This window comes from Cryptomeria japonica, chromosome 2 (assembly GCF_030272615.1).
Source record: "Cryptomeria japonica chromosome 2, Sugi_1.0, whole genome shotgun sequence".
NCBI lineage: Eukaryota > Viridiplantae > Streptophyta > Pinopsida > Cupressales > Cupressaceae > Cryptomeria > Cryptomeria japonica.
The window spans coordinates 653,462,301-653,469,023 of record NC_081406.1 but is presented as its reverse complement, the minus strand read 5'-3'; positions in this window follow the sequence as shown (position 1 = coordinate 653,469,023).

The window sequence follows — 6,723 nt, the reverse complement described above, 5'->3', positions numbered from 1 at the left end:
GCTATGTTGATGACTAGATTACATAGATTTGTATCATAAATATATTATATCGTACAGTGTAGGGATATATTCTATTGGCCATCCATATATTGACGTGAAAAAAATCAAAGGCAATGAAAGCAACCAATGGATGATAAAGTGAATGGGAAAACAAGAAAGAGAATTACAAAAATAAAAAATCCATTACATGTTACAATTATGGAGAAGAATGAGATACAAATGATCAATGTCTTACAAAATCACATATGGGAGGGAAAATAAAGTTCCAGCAAAGAAGACAATCAAATTTTAATCAAGAAGAAGGTTATCATAATATATTAATAACCCCTTTAGCCACTTAAGGACAGTTAAATAAAAAATATATATTTTCTATCATATTAGATAATACATTATATGTAAGTACATGTTCCTCTACAAGTAAGTTGTGACATCAATAATTTAGTAACTCATATTATTAAATTCTGGCTATGATTTCAAAAATGAGTATGGTTAATGGAATTCCTTGGATAAGGCTAAACAAAATGCGCATATAAGATTGATTGATAAAGAACAAAATAGGGACAAGTTTCAAAGATCTACATAGAGAGAAACTAAATCTTTTCAACTTTTCCATTGTAATTTATGTGGGGCCTCTGAATCCTCCATCAAAGGGAGATTCTAGGTACATCTTAACATTGCATGTACTTCCTTAAGGAAAATGATGAAATGTTCAGAAAATTTAAAACATTCAAAGTATTTGTGGAAAATTAAAGTAGAAATAGGATCAGATTAATAAGAATAGATAATGGTAGAGAATACATCAATAAAAAGTTCAAATAATTTTGTGAACATCATGGGATCAATAGAGAAATGAATAATATATATGATCCTCAATAAAATGGAAGGAAGAATAGGACCTTAGTGGAAATGGAGCAATACATGCTACAATCCAAGGATCTCTTTTTGTTTTTCTTTGGGTTGAGACTATTAATACTAGATTAGTTTCTTGAATAGATCATCTACAACTTGTTTGTATAAAATCACTCTTTAGGAATCATGGAGTGGTAAGAGACCAAATGTTAATGTGATTAAAATATTTATGTGTATCATTTGATCACATACTTGATGAGATTGGAGAAAATAAATTTGATAAGAAGAATGTTAAGTGCATCTTTTTTGGATATGATAATCAAAGGAAAGGATATAGGTAATATGATCCTAGAGTAGAGGATGTGTTCACAAGTAGGGATGTCAATTTAAATCAAGAGTGAGAAAATGATAAATTCATTTTCTATTCCACAAGTAGACATAAATAATGATGGATCCTATAGAGCCTTTGAAATTAGTGGATGTTCAAATGAAAATTCTAATACAATTAAAGACTCTAGTCCTCCTCCAAGAGCCAATATTCTTTACTAAATTTATCTAATGACCCAAAAAGTTAGCTATTTCCTAATGACCACCATAATGAAGATTATTTATTCTCAAACATATGGTGATGCTAAGGGAAAAAATGAATGGGAATGAGCTACGTAGAACGAATATTACTTAATAGTTAATAAGATGGGAACTGGTAAAATTTTCGAGGAGAAAAAAATTGGTCAACAATAAGTGGGCATTTAAAACTAAGTCAATTTTGATGAAAATATTAAAAAAAATAAGGCAATATTAGTGGCTAAAAGGTTCTTACCAAAGGAGGGAATAGACTACATAGAAAATTTTGCTGCAATAACAAATATCAATACTATTAGGATATTGGTAGCTCATTTCGAGTGGTCTTTTTGCCAAGTAAATGTTAATAACTCCTCTTGGAATGGAGAAATTGATGAAGATATCTACACAAGTCAATTGCAATGATTTCAAATTTTAGCACATGAACACTTAGTTTGTAGGTTAATAAAGTCTCTCTATGACATGAAGCAAGATTCAAGGGTTCAATATGTGAAGATTGATGAATATTTGAAGGTTCAGGCCTTCCATAATATCCCCATAATCTAAATTGGTATGTGAAGGAATTTGGTGAAGTTGGCATAGTTATTTTATGCATTATGTCAATGTCTAATCATCACAAAAAAATAAACTGGAAAAAATTAGTAACATGAATTTGAATTTAAAAGATTGACTAAAATGATAGATCTTGGTTTTCTACACTACTTTAAGATGATGTATTTTATCTTTCAAACCAAATTGCTTTAGACTTGTTGAGAAAGTAACCTAGGATGGAAGATTGTAAGAGCATATAAAGGATATTTAAGGTGAATATGCTGATCATACCTTATTTAAACAACTGTTTGTAGCCTTATATACTTGACTCGCACTTGAATATATATTTCTTTTGTAGTGGGTGTGGTTTCAAGGTTTTTAAATTCTCAGATTTCATATTGGATGGATATAAAAAGAGCTTTGATATATGTATAGGGAATTTGAGTATGGATTATTTTTTTCTAGGATATTCTGATTTAACTTGGGTAGATTATGCAGATGATAAAAAAACTAGCTCAAGTTATGTTCCCTCTCTTGGTGGTTACAATGTAGTAAGAAGCAATCTGCTGTTTCTTTATCAACTATAAAGACATAATATATAGAAAAGAAAAAGAGATACTTTAAAGAAATAACTTAGCTATTAGTTATACTTCTGGTACTCAAAACAACATCAAGTAGGGCCCTCTTTACTTCACTTTTACAATCATAATTCCCTTTTCATCTTACGAATGAAACATGCTGGAACAAAGCATATGAAATTCTGTCACCATCACTATTACAGTAGCATCTTAGCTAGCAGTTGGCAATCTAACTTCAATATTGTAGGACATTGACCTTTCGATGCATGTAAACAGTCCAGGAAACTATAATCAGCCTTCGAGGCCGTCCTTGAAATTGAAATAGATGCAGAAACAATAACAAAAAAAAGCTTACAGAATAAAGTGGGCAAACACCATTGAAACTGAAAGAAGCACAGTCTTTCTGGCAAAACCTAAATCTTCTATTACTTTCACCAAGATGAAATGGGCATAGAATGCCCTAATTCGACGAGAAGAGAGAAAAACCGAGGGTCTTCAAGGAGTGAAGCTGCATTTGAAGGGCCTGAATATAATCAATGGTTTCTTCCAATACCAGAACAGTGTCCATACCACGGCCCCCGGGAATGAGACTCTTGAGAGTTTCCACGCTTGCCTGCTCTTTGTTCTGATCCACCAGGGTCGCACCTGCAACTACTCTCCTCATCCATTCAATATACGAAACACTCCATTTATGTGATCTTCTTCTCACTCTCCTCCCACCCAACAGGTTCCTTCGCCATTGGGAGCTCCGCTTATTGTTAAATTTCATACTGCAACCACAGGTACGTATGAAGTGTACGAAAGTGGGAGAATTTTTAGTGTGTTGGGCGAGAATGCTTCGTCTCCACTCCCTGCCTGAGGATCCTCTCTCAGTCATGGCTGCTGAAAGCTCCGAAGAAATTTTCATAACTTTAGCCCTGCTGTTCCTCCTCAATTCAGCTTTCAATTCTGCGCTCACTTTGCCTCTCCTGATGCGCGCAAGCGCAGTCAGGAAACGGGTCGTGTATTCCTTTGCAAATCTGGAAGTCCTAATGCGCCCCTCCATTGGGTAACCTAAAAAACCAAAGGAAGAATAACACTTAACCAGCTCTGAGATCACTAGAATAACATGTTTGGAAGAAAAATTCCAAACATTGAATACATATAGGGGATAAGATATTATAAAGAATTGTGATCATAAGTACGCATGTGGAAATCTAGAACCAGAGAGGATTTCTCAAGGGTGTAGATTCAGTCCAGAGGGTTTGGAGGTTGGAATGCCATTCTAGGTAATCCCATTGGTAAGATTGAAAGCCTTACATTTGTTACTGCACTTTAATCTAAGATATGCCCTTTTTGGACATCGAGTCAATCACGATGTGACTTTGTGGGTCGTTTTCTGAAGTTACAAATCTTTCTGAAGATATGTTTTTCTCTTTTCAGACCAGTGTACTGTTGGCATGAACATTGTGTGTGGTTCTCTGTGGTGCAGATCTTCGTGCAAGATATGTTCTTCATTAGTTGAGATAAGTGTAGACAGACATGCGTGGTTTTATTACAGCAAAGCGATTCCCAAGTAGGTCCATATTTTTATTGCTAATATATATTTATTGTGTAGTTTCTGCTTATAGCTAGGTGTATTTTTTTAAAATCTATTATTAGGAAGAAGAGCAAGAGCAAGAGCAGAATATCATTTTGATTTTGATGATGATGGATCATGTAGTTTGATCCTTAACGTAAATTAAATAACACATACAGCTATTATCAGAAACCACACAATAATATATGACAATAATATATGATGTTATAGATTACAGAAATCATGTCTTCAAACATATATATGATTCAAATGTTTTAAAAACAGGAAATACAACAAAAATTTATGATATTGAAGTGTGTAGTTTTTGAGCCAAAATTTATTGCATCTAAGTGACAGTGATAGGGTTGTAGCATCGTGTCTTCTTAGGAGATCACACATCTCAGTCTCATTTCTATTCAGGCATCTGTAATCATAGAGTTTTTCCAAGGTTAAGTCTGCTTAACTTGCTACTTTATTTGCAAAACCTTCAACAAGTGATGTGCATGATGAACTATTCAATCTATTATTTTTATAAGATTACATGTATAACTATAAACAAAGAAGAATGCTTTAAATAATATAGATTGCATATCTTTTAGAACTATTTTTGTCAAGATGCTTGTCAACTAATTTTTTATTATAAAAAGTTGTAAAACCATTGTTTTATTTTGAATCAAGTCCAACATGAAATGATGATAAATATCTGTATGTTTTGTTTTATATGAAAATTTTGGTTCATTGTATTTGTACACTTTATTTTATCACAATTTATAATAATGGAAGAACTCCATTATTGTTGCAAGTCTCCCAAACTGCTTTTTTGTCAAATTGTATTACTAGATATTGAATTTATTGTTATATATCTTATGAATGAAACAAATCAAAATGTCAATATCAATATTCAAGGAACTCCAATATTGTTGCAAGTCTCTCAAACTTCTTTTTAGTCAAACTGTATTACTACATATTGAATTTATTGTCATATACTTACTGTAAAGTGGCGTTTGTCTCGTATCTATAAGATATGTCATTCAATTCCATCAAGGTTGTTTCTCTCATCTTCCTTGGACAATTTTTTACATTGTGTTTATAAATTATTATTTCATTATTTGTTCACACTAGCTCTTTAATAAATATGGGGTATATTTCACTTGAACACACCCCAATGTACAAAATACAGTAATTGATCTTAAAATCCTTCATCATATTTCATTTGAATCCATACATCATTGTAGAACCATTACTTATAAATTCCAAGTTACCCACATAAAAAATTAATGCGAAAATCTGAATGTTCCATATACAACGTGTATTAATTTTAAATTCTAATAGGGCAATGTTATTGGAGATAACTATAAATTGTAGATTACTAAGCTCTAAGATCTTATTTCAAGAACAACAATTCACTTGATGTAAAATACTATACCACATTCATTTTTATTTAAGATTTATATTTAAATAGATGATGAATTTAATTTATAATTTTTTTAATGTCAAGATAATATGCACATCCAACATAAATATTTTTAGTACATAGTCTTCAATTTAGTTTTTGATATATGATATTGATATTTATTGACATTGAGCTTCAATATGATATTGATCACATTCATGTTGTTGGACTATTGGATGTATTTTAAGCACATTGCAAGTAAACATTTAAAGTAATATTAAAATTTCTTAAAATATTTATGGTTAAAGGTAATCAAATTTATTTACACATTTTTTTCTCCTTATAATCATTAATTGGAATTTTGCATACATGATGATACCATTTTTTAATGTTGAATGATATATCAAACATGTTAAGACTTAAGGCTCCCCTTTCATGAGAAGCTGAAAGATCTTAGGCAAGAGTGGTAGGCTGTTAAAGCCCGTAGTTTGTAGACCATCTGTTTGTGTCTCCTAGGGGTTGTTTTTTGGTTTTGGTTGTTAGTTTGTTTTTCTTTTTGTTTCCGACTAGTTCTTGTTTTTTTTGTAGGTATTGGTTCTTAATGTTGGGTTTTCTCACACCTTGTGAGACCCCTCTTTTTTGTTGTTTGGTTGCTATGTAAGAGTTTTGGCCCTCTCTCACTTTATCTAATTAATACATATTAAGGTATATAAATAAAAAGATATATGAAATGTAGTGCCAAATATTAGACTCAGTTTCCAATTTCACAATTTCACATTGCATCCATGACATTTATGATAAGACATATGATCAAATTTTCACAATTTTGACCTCATAGGTGACAATGATGAAGCATTAGAAGCCTATGGTTTGTTTATTTGATGAATTGGTTGGATGAAAGTATGACACACACATATCTACATGATGCACTAATGTCCCAGTGTTTTTACAGATTAAGACCAAAATATTCCATGTAGTTTGTCCTCGATGTAGGTCACATCAAGAAAACATGCTTGTAACAACTCTTCCCACACATATGGCTAAATACAACCTTCTCTTCCTCATTCTCATAACTTATTGACAATTTTGAAACACTTCTTTCTCTCTTGATCATTGTCCTTGCAATCTTGTCTATGCATCTTTTATTTATCAAGATAGGAGTTTGTGAGGGGTGGAAAGTTAGGGCTTTACCAAAATGTAGTTAAAACTACTAATTTTATGGGGTTAACCTT